Consider the following 24,160-nt stretch of genomic DNA (forward strand, 5'->3'; position numbering starts at 1 on the left):
AATTTCCTCCCTTCTTTGAATTTCCACAATACAAATTGGGTGGCTTTCAGTAGTTAGCTATTTTTCATGTTTCCCTCTTTCCATGATGGAAAGTAAACTTTCTGAAGAGAGGTATCATGTCAAATCCAAATTCCATAAACAGTACTGAGCACTTAATTGGCATTCAATGAATACTTACTAACTCAATGCTTGATCCAAATCTGTATCATAGATTTGTCTTCCTAATCTTCCTTTGCCTCCATATTACCATAATACCAGAGTAAAAATACTATGTTTTGCTTTGCATTTTATTAGTAGATATTAGATCATTCAGAAGAATGCTAATGTTTGGCCAGTAATTGGTGACATAAATTTTAAATATAAATTTACTTTAATTTTCAAATGTCCAAGTCTGCCATCTCATTTCTAGCCAAGACAAAGAAAAGCCTAACTACCACAGCACTAGAAAATAATTCATTATGTTTGCAAAGTAAAAATTAAAAAGAATTTTTGTTATTTCAGAATACTTGGAATAGCATACAAATTCTAGCGGTGCAAAAATAAATTAAGCAAACCCCATCCCCCAAAAAATCAGATTTAGAAATCTGACAACCATAATGCTTCTGTATATTTACATTCATTGTCCAAAAAGTGACATACTGAAAACATGGGTAAATATTGAAAAATTTTTAAAGGTTCTGTCAATTGGTCGGATTTTCCTAAACCTCTTGAGAAAACAATTCTTTAAAAATAACTTAAGGGAAGCGGATGTGGCTCAAGCTATTGGGCTCCCATGTACCGCATGGGAGGTCCAGGTTTAATTCCTGGGGCCTCCTGGTGAAGGCAAGCTGGCCCATACGGCATGGTGGCCTAAGCGGAGAGCAGGTACAGCAAGATGACACAACAAAAAGAGACACAGAGGAGAGACAATAAGAGACACAGCAGACCAGGGAGATGAGGTGACACAAGAAACTAAGCACCTCTCTCCCATTCCGGAAGGTCCCAGGATTGCTTCCCAGTGCTGCCTAAAAAGAAGACAAGCAGACACAGAAGGATGCACAGCGAATGGACACAGAGAGCAGAGAACAGGACGGGGGGCGGGGATAAACAAATAAATCTTAAAAAAAAAAAAAGTAAACATTATTCCTCTAAATCTTAACTATACTGCACAGTGGTACCATTTCGGGATATATATAACTAGAAAAAAATCAGTCATTCTATGAAGTTCCCACTCCATCTTCTTTGGACAAGTGCTAAGAAATCTACTTGCTTGATAGCCATCTTGTCCCAGTGTGGCATGGGTTAAAAAAAATTTTTAAGGTAACTCTATCAGTGTACAGAATAACATATCACCAAGCAAATAACCACAGAGAGTAGGCTATTTCACACTTCCCAATTCAGTCTATCTGGTGACTGTATGTGCTAGTTTTTCAAGAAACTGACTTCAAGGACATATTGGAACTAAATTTTTTAAAATAAGGCTAAGAATGAACTGAGTCACTAAATCAGAGCTAGAAGGGATTCTAGTGATTTTAAAGATGAGAAATTAGACTAATTAGGTCACACGGTTGGTGGCACACAGATACTAAACTGTGGCCTTCTAACTCCTAGAAGAGTAAAAGATATTTATTACGTGCTTAATATATACCAAGAACTCTACTAGGCACTGTACTCAACCTGTGCCCTTTCTAGTCCATGAAGATACTTCTCATAGATGTTCAAAAAATCTAAAACATTAAAGGCTTACACTCTCTAAGGAAATTCCTGTATTAGGACAAGACAATGTCCACATCTCTTAAAAAAAACATTAAAATAAACAGGGGAAGAGCATGTGGCTCAAGCATTTGGGCGCTCACCTACCACATGAGGTCCTGGGTTCGGTTCCTGGTGCCTCCTAAAAATAAGATGAGCAGATACAGAGAGCAGCCAGAGAGCACAAAACAATAATGGGGGGAGAAATAAATAAATCTTTAAAATAAATAAACAGGCAGTAAGAGAAAAAACCTACATTAGGAAAGAATTTGGAATTCCAAACAATTTGCCCTTCCTCTCCGGCTATGAAAATTCACATGCTATTAAAAAGATTAAGACCATCAAAAGGCATTTCTACCCAAATTTCATGCCCCAATAGTCTAAGAAAAATAAGTCTTTTTCCTGTCAGAAAAAAAATGACGTTTTGTCACATTACACTGCAGAATTAGCTCTGTCACAGGATTAGAGTTCAGCTATCTGATGACAAAAGTCTAAGCAGAAAAAGAAATTATACTGGAATCTGATAAAGACTCCTCGAGAATGCAGCATTTAACTGTTTCAAAGGCACCTTTCATCTAAGGATGTTAAAACAAATGTCATTTACATAACCAAGAATCAAACAGTGGCAACATGGTCCAACAAAGAAATAAATCAGTGACCTAAAGAGAAGTCAATACTGATTTTCTGAAATTCAATCATCTCTAGAAACAAGATCTAATTTTATGTAATAGTAGTAATTACTAGTCTATATCTGTAAAGCTTAAAGATACAAATGGATTTGTTGATATAATCTCCTGGTTTACCTTTAAGACCCAAACATGTAAGCAATACTGTCAGGACAGTTACTACTACTACTAATGACCATTAATTTTATGCCATATACATACCAGGCATTTAGTAGAAGTTTAGCATAAATTATTTCCAGCATACATAACTCTGAAAGGTAGATACTGTCCTCAGTAACAGATGAGATAATTAAATCTCGTAAGTTAAACCTCCCCCTGGACATAGCAAGTGGCAGAGTTGGGAACTAAATCTAGTTTTAACACATATATCCCTGTGCCTTCTTCTACACTATAGTAACCTTTTCTTTTTTTAATAACTTAGTACTCGGCTTTTTTTTTTTTAACTTATTTTGAAATGCCTTTAAACTTATAAGACGGTTACAAAAATAATACAAATCCCATACAGTGAAGTTCAATATGCCTCTAACTAGCCCCCCTACATACACAGAACACCAAAACCTCAAATTTTAACAATAGCCACTCTAGCCGTATCATTCTACCATTCTATCCATTTTCTGAACACTTGAGTGCTCTTAATTCTTAATACTGCCATGTACACTGTGGCAACCTTTACATTATGCAGTATAAACTTATGAACCCTCCAGTTTCAATAATCCTTTAGGATAACATGTCCCAAAGTATGTCCTTGAAAGACTAGTCTTGAGAGATGTTCTGCTGAAAAATAACATAAATAAAATAAAATTCCAAACATAAAATTCTAGATCTATACATTTGTACATTTTTAGAAAAACTGCCTTTTTTTTTTTTTTTAAACACTGTACTCTCTTCCCTGGTTGGCAAACATTTCATCTTTTTCTTCCTCAGTTATTAAGCAACTAAAGCCAAGATTTTTTCATTACTTTCTCATCATTACCAATATTAACACTGAGGAGAGAGGCCAGAAAATCTTAAAAACTGGCAGGAGAAGGGTGTCACACAGAAATCACATAGTCCAAAATCATGCAGATATATCTTCCATAATATCACCAGAAGATAATCCCCTGGCCTATACTTGAGCATCTCTAATGACAGAGGCCTCACAATTTTAGTCTATTCCATTTTTGGACAGATCTTACTGTAAAAAAGGTCTTTACCACTGTGAGAGGAAATCTACCCTGGAAGTAGTTTCTACCTATTGCCCGTCCCTGGGAGCAATACAAATGAGGAGTTCACTCCCTCCGACATATAAGAACCCTTCAGATATCTTTAAACAGTTAACTTTCCAAGTATTCTCTTCTCTACCAAAGCAGCCCTTGATTCTTCCGTTGTTCTTCATTAGATATGTGACTACAGTATCACTATTCTAGTCACGTTCATCTGGATAATTTAGATTATGAATGTCCCTCTACAAATAAAATCCGAAAGTAGACACAATACACCAGACATAACCTGACAGTACAGGAACAAAGGGAAGATTACTTCTCTTAATCTAGCACTACTCAGCTATAAATATTCATCAATCAATGTTAGCCATTTTCACAGCCATATCATTAAACTACCTTAAATTATGGTGGCTTTCAGGGGAGTGGATGTGGCTCAAGCTGTTGAGTGCCTACCTCCCACATGGGAGGTCCCAGGTTCAGTTTCCAGTGCCTCCTGAAAAAACAAAATCAATAAGCAAAACAAAGAAACCAATTCAAGGAAGCTGATGTGGCTCAGTGGTTGAGCGCTGGCTTCCCACATACAAGGTCCCAGGTTCAATCCCTGTGCCCTGGTACCTAAAAAAAAAAAATAGATGGATGGATGGATGGACGGATGGACGGACGGACGGACAGACGGACGGGCAGTGGCTTTCAAAATGAAAAACTACTTTGGGCCAGATCATGTCTGTTAAAGCAAAAAATGGAACCTTAAATCTCTATTAACACCCATTTTCCAACTTTCATACTTCATACCTGCTTAAATCTTAGTTTTCTTTGCTACAACATGTTAGATAACTTCCAGTTTTAGCATTTGTAAACATGCCTTTCATACCATTACTCAATAAGGGTAATACTGCATATATAAGACTGTTTTTCTTTGAAACTGATCAAATGTATGTTAATAAGATATTAATTATCAGGCAAAGAAAAAAATTATGCTGGGAAGTGGATTTGCCTCAACTGATAGAGCGCCCACCTACCATATGGGAGGTCCAGGGTTCAAACCCAGAGCCTCCTAATCTGTGTGGTGAGCTGGCCCACATGCAGTGCTGATGCGCGCAAGGTGTGCCACGCCACGCAGGGGTGTCCCCTGCGCAGGGGAGCCCCATGTGCAAGAAGTGTGCCCCTGCAAGGGGAGCCACCCTGCACGAAAAAAGCGCAGCTTGCCCAGGAGTGACGCCGCATACATGGAGAGCTGACGGAGCAAGACACAGATTCCCACTGCCGCTGACAAGAATGCAAGCAGACACAGAAGAACATACAGTGAATGGACACAGAGAGCAGACAATGGGGGGGGAGAAATAAATAAAAAATAAATCTTTAAAAAAAAATTATGCTAAGTGAAAGAAACCAGACACAATGTACTGCATATTGTATGATTCCTCTTATATAAAATGTAAATATGAGTCAATTTATAAAGATGGAATTAGATTAGTGGCTATGTGGAAGAAGACAGGGATAGAGAGGTGACTACTAAAGCATGTGGAGTTTTTCTTTTTGGAGTAATGAAATTGTTCTAAAACTTTTTCTGGTGATGTATACACAACATTGTGATTATAGATGATACACGTTGGAGAGATTGTATGGTATGTGAATATAAATAAAATCCTTTAAAAAATATATACCATTATTCAAGACCTAGATCCAGATAGCCTGGCAACAGAAGAATTAACAATCCTGAGCTTTCACAACAAAGTCAAAAACTAATGAACTGGGAAAAGATATTTGCAACACACATGGCAATAAGCTTATCTCATTAGACAAATGGCTTCTACAAATAAGGAAAAAAAACAATCAACCAACCAATAAATCAACCCAACTCCAAAATGAAGAGCCAGTTCACAGAAAAGACAAATGAGTTTTACATAGATGAAAAAATATTCACCTTCACTCATCAGAGTAATGCAAATTAAATCCACAACATACTATTTTTCAACTATCAGATTGGCAAAGATCAAAATGCATGCTAATACATCTTATTTGTAAAGATTATGGGAAACAAGCATTCTCATAGATTGAAATATAAATTGATTCCAATTCTTTAAAGCACAACTGGCAATATCTATAAAAAACTTAATTATACTTACTTTCTCTTCGGAGCATGGATATTCATTACAGCATTATTTGTAATAGCAAAAGTGCTAGACACTGTTAGTTGTCAAGCTAACAGTCGTTTCTCCATTCTTCCTTTAATCAGCACTCAACATTTTGTTCAGGGTGCAGCACCCAGAGACTCATGACTGGTTTAAGTTAACTTTGGTTATTCTATTATCTTTGCCAGATAATCACTTTCCCAGACTCACTCAGGGTCAGTGGCAAACAATATGTCCCTCAACAAAATATAAAGAGCAACACACAGGAGACTGTTAGAAATAAAAATTCTCAGGCCCCACTCCAAACTGATTTCAGAATCATTGGAAGTGGATCTCAGAAATATGCATTTTAGCAATTCCCCAGGTGATTCTTATGCCCACTTTGTTTATTAAGCACTGTATAAGAGACTTCTGGGAATTATTTTCTTCCCATCTAAAATGGCAGAGCCTTCTCAAGAGAAAACGATTTTGCCCACCCCCCCCATTTCCAGTCATTGACTACAGACAGTTGTACAGCTTAGAACTGAGGCAGCCATCTTGTAACCATGAGGTGACAAGAGGAGACTGAAACTCCAAGATACTGCGGATGACAAAGATAAGGGGAAAAATCCAGGTCCTAAATATTACTGAGCTACTGAACTTCTTACACCTCCTTGTTTCTATTTATATGAGACAATTAAAAGTCTGAGTTCAATCATGTGGGTATTGATTACACCAATCATGCCTATGTGATGAAACCCCATATAAACTCAAGACACTTGGAGTTCTAATGTGCTTCAATGATTTAGAATGTCATCCCTGTGCTAGAACACATTCTGACTCCACTTGAAGAAGATGCAGAAGCTTATGTTTGAGACCCTCCCCAGCCTCGCCCTTCATGTCTCTTCCTTTGGCTTATTTGTGACGTTTTACTTTAATAAAACTATAATTCTAAGTATCGCACTTAGAGTGAGTTCTATAAGTCATTTTACGTCATGATCAAAACCAAGAGAGCGGTAGGAACCCTTGAATTTGTACCCAGTTGGTCTGAAGTGTGGTTGTCATAAGGCCTTCTAACCCCTCACTTAGAGAGGATTGCCCTGAACTTGTGGAGTCTGGCCTAGCTCCAGTAGAGTCTAGAATTGAAAAGAATTGAGTTACTGCTATCTTTGCAGTTACTGACTGCAGTTTTTGCAACCCTTATAGGTTTCTGTTTGGGGTGATGAAACAGTTCTGGTCATGGACAGCGGGAAAGGTAGCACAACTTATGAATGTGATTAATCCCATTGAATGATATGCTTGGGAATGGTTGCAATGGAAAAGTTCATGCTATAGATATATTTCCACAATTTAACAACAAAAAACAATAGCAACTAAAAGAGACAATAGCAACACATGATCCTGTGCAAGACATGCAACACATGATCCTGGACTGGATCTAATAACGGAGGAGAAAATGACCAAAAAGACATTACTGGGCCATATGAAAAAACTGAAATATACACTATAAGCGTTATATCAATGTTAAATTTCTTGGAACTTGATAACAGCACTTAAGCTGGACACATAAGTGAATATTATCCTTGTTCTTAGAAAATGTACAAGGAATTGTGTGTCCAAGGAATATGATGTATACAACCTACCCTTAAATGTTTAGAAAATGAATAGGAGAGGGAGAGAAAGAAGGAGGGAAGGAGAAAGGAAGAAAGAAATGGCAAATAAGGCAAAATGTTAAAATTGATTGATTTGAATATCCGGGAGGGGGTATATGCTGGAGTTCTCTGTGTAGGTTTTGCCATTATTTTTTTAACAATCCTGTAAGTTTGAAATTATTTTTAAAAGTTCAAGGAAAAAAACACTTGAAAGCATAAAACAAAAATTTAGGAACTAACAATCAAGGTTTTGGTATACCCTACAGACTTCCTCAAAGTAAATTTCCCAGTAGCTTCTCAGGCCTTTTGGCTAAGATCAAGTGTAAAGTAAATGTCCCAATATTACTCAAAATGAACAACTAATCAAGCCAGTTCCTAATAATATTACTTAAACATCTTAAATCTTCTCCTATCAAGAACATTTATAGTTATAGGTTTTTATTTTAGTGTTCAACTTCATAGGGCTTATCCCTACCATTTCAACGAAACTTCTCTTAATCAAGGCTACTTCCATATAACTTCCATATTGCTAAATCAAATGTCTAATTCTCAGCCTTCATTTTAATTGTAATAATTGATACAATACCACTCCTTCGTTTGGCTTCAGGACACTCACTCACCTGGTTTTCTTCTTACCTCCTTGGCTGCTCCTGCTAAGTCTCCTTTGGTCTCCCATCTCTCCCTGACCTCTAAAACTCTGGTCTACTTCAGAGTTGTTAAAGGTCTTCAATATCTTCTCGCTTCTATCTCTATTCACTTCCTAGTGATCTTATTCAGTCTCACGGCTTTAATCTGTATGTTAATAACATCCAAATGTATACCTCCAGCAGGCCTTCTTCCTTGAATTACTGATTCATAAGTAAATAAAATAAATCTTAAAAAAAGAAATGAACTTCACCCCATCTTACAAAAGTAAATTTGAATTCTAACAAGAACTGTCAATATACTTCATATGCACATTAAGGTATGAATAGCACTTCCATAAGGCACCTCAAAACAAATACCCATCCTCCCACACTCTTGCCATTCCTCAAATGTGCCAGGCAAACTTCTTTATCAGGGCATTTGTACTTGCCATTCCCTATGCCTGGAATGCTCTTCTCCTATATATCTACACAATTTGCTCCCTCACCTCTTTCACACTTTCACTCAAATGTTACCTTCTCTGTAAGGCCATCTGTGATCACCCAAACCTCCCCTAAAAATGCCCTAGTGCCTTTTCCTGCTCATTAGAACTTGCCATCTTCTAATAAATTGCATTTCTTATTTATCTTGTTTACTGACTCCACATATAATACATAATGTAAACTTTGAGAGCAGAGATTTTCTTCCCCAGTACCCAGAACACAGTAAGTATGTAGCAGTTTGATATGGTTCATGAATTCCAAAAACAGATATTGGATTATATTTGTAAACTGGTCTATACCTGGGCATAATTAAATTATGATTAGGGCTTTGATTGGGCCACTTCAGTAGGGTGTTAAGTCCCCACCCCTTGGTGGGTAGGGACTCACAGTTAAAGACATGGAAAAGGACAGAGTTGGAATTTTTGATGCTGGAGTTTTGAGTGAGCCCAGGAAGTGAACACACAGGAATAAAGACTGCTCCTCAGACATGGCAAAGGCCCCAGGAAAAGAAACAAGCTGTTCACCTGGTAGTCCACAGCTGGCCTTGTGGAGATGGCAGAGGAGCTGAGCCTAGAGAGAAGCAAGCCCCAGGTAGAGAGGAATCCAGGTAGTCTGAATCCTCACAAACGTCAGCAGCTGTCTTGCTCCAACACATGGCAATCGACTTTGGTGAGGAAAGTAACTGATGCTTTATGGCCTGGTAACTGTGGGCTTCTATTCTAAGTAAATATCTTTATAAAAGCCAACAGATTTCTGGTATTTTGCATCAGCACCTCTTTGGCTGACTAACACCAAATACTCAATAAATATTTTTAAATAAATGAGAAAACAAATAAGTTTTCTTTTCAAAATACTATCCAACAGATAATGTAAAATGGTTCCTTACCACAGAAATTTACCTTTTCCCCTAGTATCACATTCAACAAATCCACTCTCTTAAAACACTGAGTACCTACTATTTAATTAGGCACTGTAAAAATACCATGCTTCTGTGATTTAAAATGGAGATTTTAAAATCTGATTCATGATAGGTCTGTACCATAAAAAAAGTTGGCAAATATATTTAAGAGAAATAAAAATTGAGTCTTTGAGTGAAAAGAAGAAATATACTTACAAGTCCCTATAATACAATAACGATATATCAATAAAATAATCTTTTATACAAGTTTTCTCATCTGACTTTCAAAATCATGAGGTGTGTAAAGCAAATAACAATAAACCTATTTTAGGGTAAAAAAAAAACAAACATAAACTTTAAGTCTCAACATTGCATTAATAATGTTAGAACTGGGACTGAAGTCTCTCACAGTTCCTAGTTCAAAACTTTATCATATCACACCTCTTCTTGTGAAGGATACTAATCCACACTATAAAATCCTATATATTATGCAGCCATATATTACACATACGTATATATATTTGTCCAAATCATCCAGTGTCTATGCAATATAGGAACAAATAAACTCAGCTGATAAAAGCCATGATCTCAACTTGAGTAAGAATTAAAACTGCTTCCTATTACTTTTAAGTTTAACTCAATGCCTAATAACATTCAGGAAGAAAGTAAGAGAAGAACTGTTATACTACACATCATGAAAGTTTCTGCTGAGCTATGACAATTGCTAGAAAAAAGAGAATGGGAGAAAAGAAGGTAGAACAAGTAAATGAATGAGAATTGAGGTCTACAAAGGAAAGAGTCAATATTATTTCATTTCTTTATAATGCTCTTAAGAGTCTAAGTGATGCAATTGTTGAGTAAAATAAAAGACACACAGGGAAGCGGACTTGGCCCAGTGGTTGGGGCGTTCATCTACCACATGGGAGGTCCGCGGTTCAAACCCCAGGCCTCCTTGACCCGTGTGGAACTGGTCTGGGCACAGTGCTGATGCACAAGGGGAGTGCCGTGCCACATAGGGGCGTCCCCGTGTAGGGGAGCCCCACACACAGGGAGTGCGCCCCATAAGGAGAGCCGCCCAGCGCAAAAGAAAGTACAGCCTGCCCAGGAATGGCACCTCACACATGGAGAGCTGACACAGCAAGATGACGCAACAAAGAGAAACACAGATTCCCAGGCCGCTGACAACAACAGAAGCAGACAGGGAAAAACACACAGCAAGTGAACACAGAGAATGGACAACTGGGGCGGGAGAGGGGAAGGGGAGAGAAATAAATAAAATAAATCTTAAAAAAATTTAAAAAAAAGACATACCTCCTCGAATTCCCAGAAATAGCCTTCCTTTCTTTGCACAGATGAGGATGAACAGTTGTAATCCAAAATGTTTCCCAAAATGTATTTTTTTTTAAGAACATAAATAGAAGATCCACATGAAAAGTGATCCAACCTAAGAGGATGGACAACCATGTCTTCCAAATCTTGTAATCAGAAGCAGCTGTTCACCAAGTATCAGAATCTGAAAAAAGTGCTAACTATCAATGTGTTTTCTCAAGAGAGTAATACCTGATGGGACAGAGGAGCAAAAGAAGGAGAAAGAAATACTACTGAATTCAAATGATAGCTGCATTACCAGTTCTCAGGCTGCAAAATTCTTCAAGCTGACAGGAGTGAACATTAAAGATTACATGGAGGTATAAAAAGGACCAAGCCCAGATGAATGGGGCTATCAATGACAGCAGCAATCAGAGGTACACTTCATCAGAAAATCCAGCTATATAACTAATAATAAATAAGCAATGTGGTAAAGAAAATATAAAAATCTATTTCATGTTTTTTTATAGCAAGATGATGGTCATATCATACAAACACACACAAAAACATAAAACACACACAAATAATATCAGGTAGTCTAGAAAACAGACCAAGCATTCTGGAGCCTTAGAAAACAAATTGCATCTTCGGAAGCAATCAGAGAATCAAGCCCCAGCCAGAAAGATTTCAAGAGTCCAGATTCCTTTGCTCTCATCTCCCACCAGTGAAGAGAGAGTTTATAACACCATAGTGGAAGATCTGTGTTCCAGAGAACCAGTGACTTTCAGTCCATGATCAGTGTGGAAACTGAAGACACCCAGGAAGATGCCACGGTGAGAACTCTCCTCATCTGTCACCTCTGCCAGGACATACAGTGTATGATGGCATGGAAGCCAGTGTGGATGAGTTACTCCTGAAATTTAGAAAACGGGAGCGTTTTCTTCACATTGTCTGCTTTTACTGAAGATCTTGGCTGGGCTTGGCTCATTCATAAATAAGAACTTTTCTGGTAAATTGGACTACTTCATATTTTCCCTGAAAAGCTTTCTGTCTTAGTTTGCCAGGAGATTCTATAAGAAATACCACATACACTGGTGGGCATAACAACAGACATCTACTGTCTCTCGGTTTTGATGGCTGCAAGTCTCAAATTAAGATGTTGGCAAAGGCAGCTTTCTCCTGGAGTCGGGAGGATTCTGGTGCTGGCAGACACCATCATGTGGCCATACTCTCTCTGGCTTGTTCAGACTTCTGGGTTTTTCCCATGGCTTTCACCAATAGACTGCATTCAAATGTTCTCTGTGTATAAGGCCTCCAGTCCTATGGATTAAGACCCATGTGGTGATTTGAAGGAGACGCCACCATGTGTTTTGCCACATGACACACTAAGGACCAAATACTGCCAGCAGCCACCCCAGAAAGCACCATCTTGACGCCTTGATTTGGACTTTTTCCCAGTCTCAAATCGTGAGTAAATAAATTTCTATTTTTTAACCAGAAAAAAAAATTGTACAATTACTAATGTAGATGTCTATCTCAGCAAAAAACACAGAATTACATATGCAAAAAAATTACATATGTAGATCTAGCAGAGAAATAAAAAGTTAATGTGGAAACAGGAGCATCAAAGTTAATTTGACACATTGGGTGGTTTTGTATACTCTTGTTAGAATTCTTACAGAACTAGGAATCTTATATTTTGTCAACAAATTAAAGCAGTATTTCTTGATACCTGCCACATAATTTCTATCAAACTACAAATTAAAGAACATATAGGAGTAGGTGTCTGGCCAAGATGGAGTAACAAGAACTGGATTTATCCTCCCACCTACAACTACTAAAATACCAGACAAAACACATGAAAGAATGGATCAGAATTAGACATGGCAGCACACCACAATGATACCTGAGCAAGGGGATTAAATGAACGCCCAAATTTACTGCCTGGAGACAAGCAGCAGCACAGGAAGAGAAAACCAGGCAGAACCCAGTTGTTTCTTTAAATTTAAGAGAAGGAACTGGAGGTCTAGGGAGGTTAGAGTTTTCAAGGCACAGTACTGGAGAGGAGAGCGCTGTCCAGAAAAAAAGAGTTCCAGATCTGTGCAGAAGGTCTGTCTTAAGTCTTCAGCTGAGTACTGAGCAGAATACGTGCGTAAGAAAACTGCCCAAGGCTGAGGGAAATAACTACGCCAAGGAGAAGAGGAAACAATTTTAAGATTTCACACAAGGTCAGAAATAATTCATGTTCTCATCAGCCAGGGTGGGAAACTTAGTAATTCACAGGTCATCAGTAGTACTCAGAACAGTATTGCTTCATTGTGGCAGCAAAATTAACTCTGGATTAATTAACCACTTCTCTGGTCCTACCTAATGAAGCTTAAAGCAAGCCCTGAAGGATTAAATTGTTTCCAAGGAACTAAACTGCATCCCAGAACAAAGCCCAAAGATATTTAAAGTAATACAGAAATAGGTAACACCCAAAAAGATGAAATTTACAAAGTCTATCATCCAGTAAAAAGTTACAAGGTACGCAAAGAGGCAGAAAACCCACAATCAGGAAAAAATTCAATCAACTGAAATACATCAAGAAATGACACAGATGATAGGATTAGTACACAAGAATGTTAAAGGTAACAACTACATTCCATGGGTTCAAGAGAGCAAAAACAGAGAATGTTAAGTAGAGACAGGGAATATATAAAAATGATTCAAGTCAAACTTCTAGAGATAAAATATACATCTGAAATGAAAACTACACTGGATGAGATTAACAGCAGATAAATCACTGCAGAAGACAAGACTAGTAAATTTAAAGACAAAGCACTTGAAACTATCCAAGAGAAAATCTAGAATACAAGGCTGGGATCAGAGGCCAATGAACTACTAGGACAAACTAAGATGAGTCTCTTGGGAAGGAAGGAGAATACTTAAAGAAATAATGACTGAAAATTTACCAAATTTGATGAAAATTATAAACCCACGGATCCAAACAACTCAAAGAACACCATGCACATGAAATGTGATTAAAATCACAACTAAACCAAGGCGTATCAAAATCAAATTGCTTGTCACCAACAGATGAATGAATAAATAAAACGTACTATATACTCACACAGAACATTATTCATAAAAAGGAATGAAGTTTTGATCCATGCCACAACATGGATGAACCTTGAAGACATCAAGTTGAGTGAAATAAGCCAGTCACAAAGCACAAATAATGAATGCTCTCACTTACATGAAATAAGCAAAATACACAAATTGATAAAGTAAAAAGCAAGAATACAGGTACCAGGGACCAGGTCAGGGAAGGGAGCAGAATTTAAATGGTAAGGAGTTTCTGTTCAGGGTGATAGGAAAGTTTTTTTAGCAATGGATGAGTGTGACAGAGGCCCAACTTTGTGAATGTAATTAACACCAGTGAACTGTATATTTGAAAACGAATAAAAAAGGACATGTTAGATTATGTATGTTACCACACATACAAAAAATAGATCTGTACTACATAAAGAGTGAATCCTAATGTAAACAGTGTGCTAAAATTAATAGCCTAAATATAATAATTTTGTTTCATCAGTTGTAACCAACCACCACACTAACGCAAAATGTTAACAGGGAAAACTGTGTGTGAGAGAGGGTGTATATGAGAACCCTGTACTTTCTGAATATTTCTTCTCTAAACCTACAACTGCTCTAATTTTTAAAAAATCAAATTGCTTAAAACCAGTAAGAAAGAGAAAATCCTAAAAGCAGTCAATATAAATTCTAAACACATTATTTACAAAGTAATAAAGGTCAGAAGACTTCTCAGTGGAAAGAATGCAAGCCAAAAGACAGTGAAGTAACATCTTTAAAGTACTAAAAGAGAAACCTTATCAACATAGAATTCTATTCCCAATGAAAACAGCTTTTAAAAATGAAGGCAAATTAAATCCTTTTCATACTCACAAATGTTGAAAGAACTCTATCAGAAAACATGTACTATAAGAAATATTAAAAGAAGTCTTTCAATCAGAAGGAAAATGATACCAGATAGAAATCTGGAATTACACAAAACAACACCACCATAAATGATAAATATATGGATAGATTATATAGTACTTAACAAAGGCTTTTATTATGATATAGTAGATTCATCTCTTATTAAAATTAAGAAAAAAAGAACTAAGAATTCTCACAGTACATATATCTTCTAAAATGCCTGTCCTCCAAAAACCTCAAAGTACTTCTTAACTACAACTCAGTTCCCATCACAATATTCCTATAAGTTAGAGAGTTGATATTTTCTATTGTTTACAGAAAAAAGCCCTAAAGTATAAGCTCTTTGTCCAATAACAGGAAGTAAGTCTTTTAGAAAAGAAAAATTAAAACCTTCATTTCCAAGCCAGGATTATATTACATAGACAAAGGTTTTCTAACCCTCTTGAAGAGTTTGCCTGCAGAGAAGTTTCTTAAGATAAAATATGCTTTTGGTGAATACGTAATTTAATTTCCATTGTCTCCAGGAAACCCAAGTCATTTAGAAGTAAACTACAAAGATAGCAAAGAATGTTCCTTGCTTTCAAAAAGTCTGAAAAACATTAGGTTTCAATGAATTGGTCAGGCTGCCCCAAACTGGCAAAGAAAAAAATTTGTGCTAAGTCTCTCTGAGAAAAATGAATTTGTCAAAGCAAAACATGTCAAAGCAGTAGCTACAAAACAAAGCTTCTGGGTCAGGTACTGAAACAGGAAGAAGAAAACACCAGTATCTTATGTCACTCTATTACAGCCCAAACCTCAGTGGGAATATGGTAATAAAACCTCCGTAATATCACTGATGCCAAATAAATTACAGAATGTAAATCTCACCTACTATCTCTCTGGATACATGACAGCAAACACAGAATCTCATAAACTCAAGAGACCTCTCCCTGAAAAACTAGCAGATCTTATAATCCAACATAAGTGAGACCACTGCTACTCTAAGACAGATGACTGTATATGATACACAAAACATAATTCAAGATGTCCTCTGACAGAATTGTAGGAGAAGGCTACTGTTGGGAATTGAATCATGTTCCCCACAAAAGGGATGGTCAGGTCCCAACCCCTGGTGCAGTGAGTGCGAACCCATTTGCAAAGAGAATCTTTGACAATGCTATTTTTAAAGCGTGCCTAAAATGCAAGAGAGTGGGCCTTAATCCAACATGGATGAAGTCCTTATAAGCAAAGGAAATTGGACATAGAAAGAGAAGCCACAGGGTGCAGTCAGAAGCTAAAAATCAATAAAACCTGGAAGAGAAAGAAGAAAATGCCACCACATGCACTGTGACAGAAAAGCCAAGGACCAAGGACCACTTGTACCAGCCCAAGAATGACACAGTCTTCGGGGAGAAAGCTTTGCCTTACTGACACCTTTAATTTGGACTTCTTCTAGCCTCAATATATTCCCAATGTTTAAGCCAACCCATTGTATGGTATTTATTTCAGCAGCCAAGAAAGAATGCAGCCACATACTGTATTTCAGTATTCACTGATAAATTCAGTATTCACTGATGAATACTATGCCAGGAGAATGTAGAATTCTTTCAACACCTTTCCCCAACTCAAGCTATTGGGTAACTTTCCTCTTAATATGAAAATAAAATTTATCAAAAGAAATACTCTAGGAGGATTGAGAGCAGAGAAATAAACCCACACATCTATAGTTAACTGATTTTTTTTTTTAAGATTTATTTTATTTATTTATTCCCCGTCCCACTGCCCCCTTGTTTGCGCTTGCTGTCTGCTCATCTTCTCTTTAGGAAGGACCAGGAACCGAACCTAGAACCTCCCATGTGGTAGGCAAGAGTTCAATCGCTTCCCAGTTCACTGATTTTTGACAAGGGTTTTGAGTCCACTTGATGGGCAAAGAATAGTCTCTTTAACAAATGGTGCTAGGAAAACTGGAAATCCACATGCAAAAGAATTAAAGTGGACCTTAATCACAACATATACAAAAATCAACTCAAGGGAAACAGACTTGGTCCAGTGGTTAGGGCGTCCGTCTACCTCATGGGAGGTCCGCGGTTCAAACCCCAGGCCTCCTGGACCCGTGTGGAGCTGGCCCATGCACAGTGCAAGGAGTGCCATGCCACGCAGGGGTGTCCCCCACGTAGGGGGCCCCACGTGCAAGGAGTGTGCCCCATAAGGAGAGCCACCCAGCGCGAAAGAAAGTACAGCCTGCCCAGGAATGGCACCGCCCACACGGAGAACTGACACAAGATGACACAACAAAAAGAAACACAGATTCCCATGCCGCTGACAACAACAGAAGTGGACAAAGAAGAAGACACAGCAAACAGACACAGAGAACAGACAACCAGGGTGGGGGGGGAAGGGGGAGAAGGGGAGAGAAATAAATAAATAAATCTTTTTTTTTTTTAATTAACTCAAAATGGACCAAAGACCTAAATATAAGAACAAAAACTGTAAAACTCTGACAAGAAAACAGAGAAGTCTTCAGGACCTTCTATTAGGCAATGAATTCTTAGACTATACCAAAAGTAAAAGCAACAAAAGAAAAAAAGATTAACAGAACATCATTAGAATTAAAAGCTTTTTTAAAAAATTAGAAGCAAAGAGCATTAAAAAGGAACTGAAAACAAAATCAACAGAATGGGAGAAAATATTTGGAAACCACATAACTGGTGTTTAATACCCAGAATATAAGAAGAACTCCTGTGATTCAACAACAAAATGACAAAAAACTCTATTGAAAAATGGGTCAAAGACTTGAATAGACATTTCTCCAAAGAGATAAAAATTGCCAATAGGCACATGAAAAGATTCCCAATTATCTTTAATCATTAAGAAAATATAAATCAAGACCACAATGAAATATAACCTCCCACACATTAGAATAGCTATCATTTTTTGAAAACAGAAAACGGCAAGTGCTAATAAGGATGAGGAGAAATAGGAACGTTAGAACATCATTAGTGGGAATGTATATCAGGCAGTCACTGTGAAAAAGTCTGATTCCTCAAAAAGGAACTGGCAATACCACTTCTATTTATACACCCAAAAGAACTGAAAGCAGGGACTCAACCAGATTTTATACACCAATGTTCACAGCAGCATTATGCACAATAGCCAAAAGATGGAAGCAACCCAAATGTTTATCAGCAGATGAACAGATATTATATAGTCACACAATGATTATTCAGCCCTAAGGAGATATGAAAATCTGTTATATGCTACTATATTGATGAATCCTGAAGCTATCCTGAGTGAACCAGGCAGACTCAAAGGGACAGATACTGTGATTCTACTTACATTAAAGAGCTAGAGTATGCAAATTCAAAGAGACGGAAAGTAGAGTGCAGGTTACCAGGTGAGGTGACAGAGAGAATGGAGAATGAATGCATAATGAGTGCAGGGTTTCTCTTTGAGGTTATGGGAAAGTTCTGGTCATGGATGGTGGTGAGGGTAGCATAACATTGTTAATGTGATTAATCCCACTGAATGGTGTGCTTGGGAGTGCCTGAGATGGGAAAGTTCATGTTTCCAAAAATAAGAGGAAAAAAAAAGAGCAACTAAAGAGACAATAACAAACAAATGCAATACATGATCCTGGACTGTATCTAATAATGGAGGAGAAAATGTCCAAAAGGACTTTAATGGGACATATGAAAAAAGTACTATAGACTGTAAGCCTTACAGCAATATTAAATTTCTTCAACTTGATAACTGTACTTAAGATGGCTAAATAAGTGAACATCTTTGTTCTTAGGAAAGTACACGGAAGGATTAGATACTCAAGGAGCATGCTGCCTGCAACCTACTCTCAAAATTTAGAAAACAGAAGGACAGATAATGCAGCAGTTTGAGATTATTTTATGAATCCTAAAAAGAGAAACACTATGTTTGTAAACTAATCTATTCCTCTGGGTGTGATACCCTTTGATTGCATTAAATTGATTTGAGGGGCTTTGATTAGATTACTTGGTAAAATCAATTTATGGCTGGAGTGGAAGGTTGAAATCTCTGCGGAGATTAGTGGCCATCTTGCTTCACCAGGCAACATGCCAGGATCAACAGTAGCTGACTTTGGTAAGAAAGCATCTCTGATGGTGCCTCGGTTTGGACTTTTCATAGCTTGGGAACTATAGGTTCTTACTCCAAATAAATCCCCTTTATAAGACCCATCCCATTTCTGGTACTTTGCATTGGCATGCCTTTGGCAAACTAAGACAGTTAAAAGTAAGGATGGACAGATGAATAATACAAAAAATGTTATGAAAGGTTAAAAGTCAGTGGATTTGATATCTGAGTGTTGGGCATGATGAAGTTCTCGGTATTATTTTTCCAACTGTCCTGAAGTTTGCAATTATTTCTAAATACAGTTTACTTAAAATATATATATGTGTTTACACACACTAGGTATTACTATATACCCAAAGAACTGAAAACATGCTCAGATAAAAACTACTACATAAATATTCATAGCAGCAATTTTTGTAATAGCAAAAAAGTATGAAGCTTACCGTCTCGTTGGAAGATAAGAAAAATGCTCATGAAGCAATTATGGAATACAAAATATGAAACCATTGAGAGGTATAGATTAAAGTATACTAGGAATATAGAGAAGGCCTAAAATTATGCGGAAAGACTTCGTCAAGGAGATAAAACTTGAATTTGTACCTTTAAATGTATTTCAGGGTCCCAAAGTAAAAAAGGAACTTAAACTGGTATTCTTACAGAGAACAACCAGAAGGGTAAAGAACTAAAAAAAGTTCATCAAAAAGAAAATATTTTACCTTGAAAAATGAAGATTTAAATGGGAAACACAATAGCAATGCTCAGATATTTTAAAAAGTCATTTGGAAAAGCTAATAGTTACATCACATACCCATTTAACTTACAAGCTGACCTCTAGTAAAATGTGACCAATGCTTAAGGTCATAGACAGTGACAGCTGTTCAGCAGAGCCACAACAGGAAATGCCAATTTGGAAAGACAGGAAGCAGGTGGCCAAGTTCTTCTCCACAACTTTTCAAAGGGCAGTATGTGAACCCAATAAAGCAAAAATTTACATTCAAATCTTTCAAACATTCACTGACCACCTACCGTGTGCCAGGAGCTTTCACATACACTATCTTATTTAATAGCCACAACACATACATAAACATTTATTAACGTAACAGATGCCTAATGTGAAAATAGAATAAAATAATCCTACATGGAATTAAGAGACCATGAGAATTCTCCATCATCCCCCAATCTCTGCTAGGGATTTGATTTGATAGCTGTTTTAAAAAGCAAAATAGTTTGAAAACCCAAATATCTACATATCAATTTATTTCCCTCTTGCTCTTTCTTTCATTCAAGCTCAGTGGCTCTGTCTTTAACATGTATAAGAATTGTACATGATTATATATACCAAAAACTGCACATCATATTTTTTGGCAATTTGAGGGATTTCCAAGTATAGTTTTCATCTAACGGGACTTTTGCCTTTTGCACTATTTTTAGAACCTAATCCTGAAATGAGATGTAACTCCACTTAGACTTACTCCTTGGGCTCTGTAAGGTAGCATTTGCGAGAGGAAGGTGAGAGGTAGAATCCTATTACAACATGAAGAAGAACATTTTAAAAATCAGATCTATCCAAAAAATGACACAGGTTACCTCAAAGTAATGAATTTTCTGTCACCAAAGGTGTTCAAATAGAGGCTAAAAAATCACTAAGAACATTTTAGAAAAGAGCAATTGGGTGACAAGGTATTTTCCAACTCTTAGATTTTATACTGGGTAGACTTTTAAAACCTGACAGAAAGGCAATTCAAGACAAAATGAGAAAAGACACAAAACAAGAATGACATGGTATATGAGGAAGTTTAATGCTGGGTAACTAAAGAGAAGCTCATTTCTACCTGCAGCCATTGCACTTGCTTTTCCATCTGGCAGGAAAGCTGAAGAGGCCACATCTTTCAGGCTACAACTCAAATCTTTCTCCTTAGTAAGTCCTCCCCTGACAGCCCTAAGTAACTTTCCAGACATTCACTTGTCACATCAGCTTTTTAAAATTTTTTCATAGTTTATATCAGGGTCCACTTAGGTCCTAAAACTTTTAAAGATCACGTGTTTTTGTATGGCCTAAGAGTTAAGGGACGTTGTGACATCTTTAAATCAATGGGGGATAAAAAAAATTAAAGAGTATCTTTTGACATGTGAAAATTATATGAAATTCAAATTCTAGTGTCCAAAATTTCACTGGCACAGGAAAACATTCATGTATTGTCTGTGGCTGCTTCTGCATTACAATATCACATTTGAGTCATTACAACAGAGACCACATGCCCTTTACAGAAAGTCTGCTGATCCCTGGCTTATATCATTTTCTGAAATTATCTTGACTATCTGCTTGTTTATTGCGTAGTCCTCATTTCCACACACACAGAACAAAGCTCAATGTGGGCAGAGGCCTTACCTGTTTTGTTCCCCCCACCCCCCCTTCCCTCTCCCTGGTAGTCCAGTACCTAGAAAAATCCCAAAGCAAGGCTCAATTAATATTTGATGAATAAATTAATGATCCATAAAGCCACTCTGAGGAGTTTCCACTTAGTCTTCAACTCTTACAGGTCTTATACAAATTTGACAGGCATTAAAAAAAAACTTTTAGAGAAAAGGGCAGCTATTATAGTGGAGAGCGGGAGCAAACGGCTTAAAGTAATGGTGATACTAGCTAGTCCAGGTCATTGTAGACTAGGGGTTTTTGTTGCTCATAAAAGACTCTCTCAACTACTGCAAGGTGTCACAACATTCTGTCAGCTGACTGTGCTTCTGTTTATCTTAAGATGCAAATACTCCAAGAAAAGAAATCTTATTTCCTATACATAGTACACAACTATGTATAGGAAATAATTAAGCCCAATCTTAATAAATACTTATAACAGCTCTAGATCAAGTGCTAAAGAATTTTTAATATCTAAATTTTCCTATGCTGCTGATTACTAACCTATTCTGTAAGCAGCTAAAAAACCTTCAGAAATTAAAAGGTTACCGCCCACAGACCAGAAACAGCTTTTTAATCTTTCTATACTAGCCAGAGAGTGGGTGTATGATTTTTTTAAAAAGCCAACTCTATTGATAGAGGACATGGTATTGATTTAAAATTCCACCTATAAACATTTGTTACATGACACTAGTAAAATTACCACCTGCTCACAATTCAAATCCTAATACTTTCATCCACAAATGGAGGGGGGAAAAAATGTATCTACCTCCTAGATGAATCTTATGTCCTTAACACAACATTTTCATAAGGTTCTCTCCTACAGGCTTTGTAACATTTTCTATACACAGGTAGTACTACAAACCCAAGAATTTGCTTCGACCAAACATTTCCAAAATTGAAGATACTGGTCAGAAGGCAAAAACAAATCAAAGTTTTGCTCTTTCAAGAAATGGCTGATTGAGGAATTCAGATCTTTCATACAGATGCTTACGATACAGACACCTCTCGTGTGTATGTCAGTCGTAGCAACCATTTTGAATTAGTGTGGTGTGCATGTGTGTGGTCACTTTCCTCTATGACAAACAAATCAGTACGAAAGGGCAGCTTCCCAGCAGCAATGGCTAGGATTTACCAAGATTAATGTGTAATTTCTCACCAAAGCAAAGGGGAAAAAAAAAAAAAAGCCAAAGCTCAAGCAGGCTGCTTCAAGAAACTCTTGTGATATTCATCTGGGGGCATCTTCACCATCAGTGTTGCCATGGGACGGGTCAACCAACACGGGACACACCTTTGCTGAGGCTGAAAATGCAGGGGCTGGCGAGCTATAAACGGATCCCTGAAGGAAGGTGCAGCTCACTGCGCCCCCTTCGCTTCCTCAACCAGCCTTGACTCACATCCCACCTCGCACCCAAGAAGAGGCTTCTCCGGGTTCCCAGCACAACGGGCTTTCTCCTCCCCTCCAGCAAGTTCAAAATCAAAACAAAAGGTGTCAAACTGGTTTCAGGGGGCAAAGACAGTGCCCGAGTGGCCAACTTCGGGGCACGCCAAGGCGAGCGAGGGCCCCGCCAGCTCCCCAGCAGTCCCTCAGGCCCCGGCCCAACTACCCACACACCCCTCCCTCACCTCGGCCCTGGAGGTGGGGTGCAGGGAAGGGGGCGAGACGAGGGGGACTGGGAGGAGAAACCCCGGGCCAAAATGACAGCGGAACGAGCCGGGAAGGAGACCCGGCCGGGATGCTGCGGGTCGAGTCCTAGGCCAGGGGCTTTCAGCCCCGAACCCGGGCGACCGAGGGTCCGAGCCGCACCAGGCCGCGAGCCGGAGGCCGGGCCCGCGTAGGCGGTGCCGCTCGGGCACGCTCCCCTCACGACTCTCCCCACCCACCGGCTGAGGGACCGTGAGGGGCCGAGGCAGCCGCCAACCTCCCTGGACCCGAACGCTCACTCACCGGCGGGGAGGAGACAAGCAGGCAGTGTCTCCGCCGAAGCCGTCGCTCCAGCTCAAGCGCCGGCTCCTGCCGCTGCGGCCGCCGCGCCCGGTCCATTCCCCCAACCACCCCCCTCCCGACCCTGCCCCGCGCCGCCTCCGCCGCCGCCACCGCCGCCTCAGCCCCGGGGCGGGAGCGCGAACGGGCGCGAGGGGCAGAGAGCGCGCCCGCCTCCGCCGCCGCCCATAACCTCCGCCCCCGGCCCGCGGCGCACGCGCGAGGCGGTGGAGGGCGGGCGCGCGCACGCCGCAGGGGGCGGGATCGGGCCCGCTGCGTGGCCCCTCCCCCAGCCCGCCCACCCACGCGGTCGCTCTCAGCTGCGACCTGCGCGGCTGCCGCTGGCGCCCGGTGGTTCGCCGCAGGCTCCGGGAAGCCTGCGCTTCTGGTCTGGCCCCGTTTTCTGGGGCTCGAGGGCCCGGGGCAGGGTAGATTTGAGCGCCGAGGGACACATTTGTTCTCCCTACCTCGGGTCGCGAGGCCTGCCTTCCTCGATTTCTAGATTTTCGACCGCTGCTGTTGGAAAAGGGCAGAGGCTGTTATTATTTCGTGTCGGATATTACCGCTGAAGGACCCGCAAGCAGCTGTACCTTTATGATTCCCGTTTCCCCAGTTCGTTTATTCGTTCATCGATTATGTAGTGAGGTTTCTTCCGTGTGCCCGGCCCTGTTCTAGGAGCTGGGAGTTCAGTGTGGGGACAGAGTTCCTGGACTCGTGGAGTTTGAGATTTGGTGGAGAAAAACGTTAATGGAAGAAATTAAATTTGCAGTTAGTAGAACTCCTCTTAGAGGTACATGGTACTAAAAGAACCTGTAGAGGGGAAAATTGATTAAGTTGAGGATGTTAGTGCTGGAATCTGAAGGCTGAGTTGGAAGGAGTTAACTAGGACCAAAGGGTGGGGGGTTGGCATAGCCAAAATGGGGCATTGAGAGAACAATTGAATTTGGAGTAACGTGAGTGTGAGAAGAGGTAGGCAAGTAAGGA

General features: G+C 39.0%; 1 protein-coding gene across 5 annotated transcripts in view; it reads right to left on the reverse strand.

Moving 5' to 3' along the window:
• TMCC1 (transmembrane and coiled-coil domain family 1) overlaps positions 1-23,279 on the reverse strand; it is a 250,360-nt gene extending 227,081 nt beyond the window's left edge. For 4 of the 5 annotated variants that reach the window (XR_011647564.1, XM_058288862.2, XM_058288864.2 and 1 more), the window contains exon 1: positions 23,141-23,276. The gene's annotated coding sequence lies outside the window, so the exon portion shown is untranslated. Of the gene's footprint in view, positions 1-23,140 lie in introns of all 5 variants that reach the window. The other variant, XM_058288860.2, reaches the window with a different exon arrangement.
• Between the last annotated feature and the right edge of the window lie 881 nt (positions 23,280-24,160).

Source organism: Dasypus novemcinctus, chromosome 26, assembly GCF_030445035.2.
Source record: "Dasypus novemcinctus isolate mDasNov1 chromosome 26, mDasNov1.1.hap2, whole genome shotgun sequence".
In the NCBI taxonomy this organism is placed as follows: Eukaryota; Metazoa; Chordata; class Mammalia; order Cingulata; family Dasypodidae; genus Dasypus; species Dasypus novemcinctus.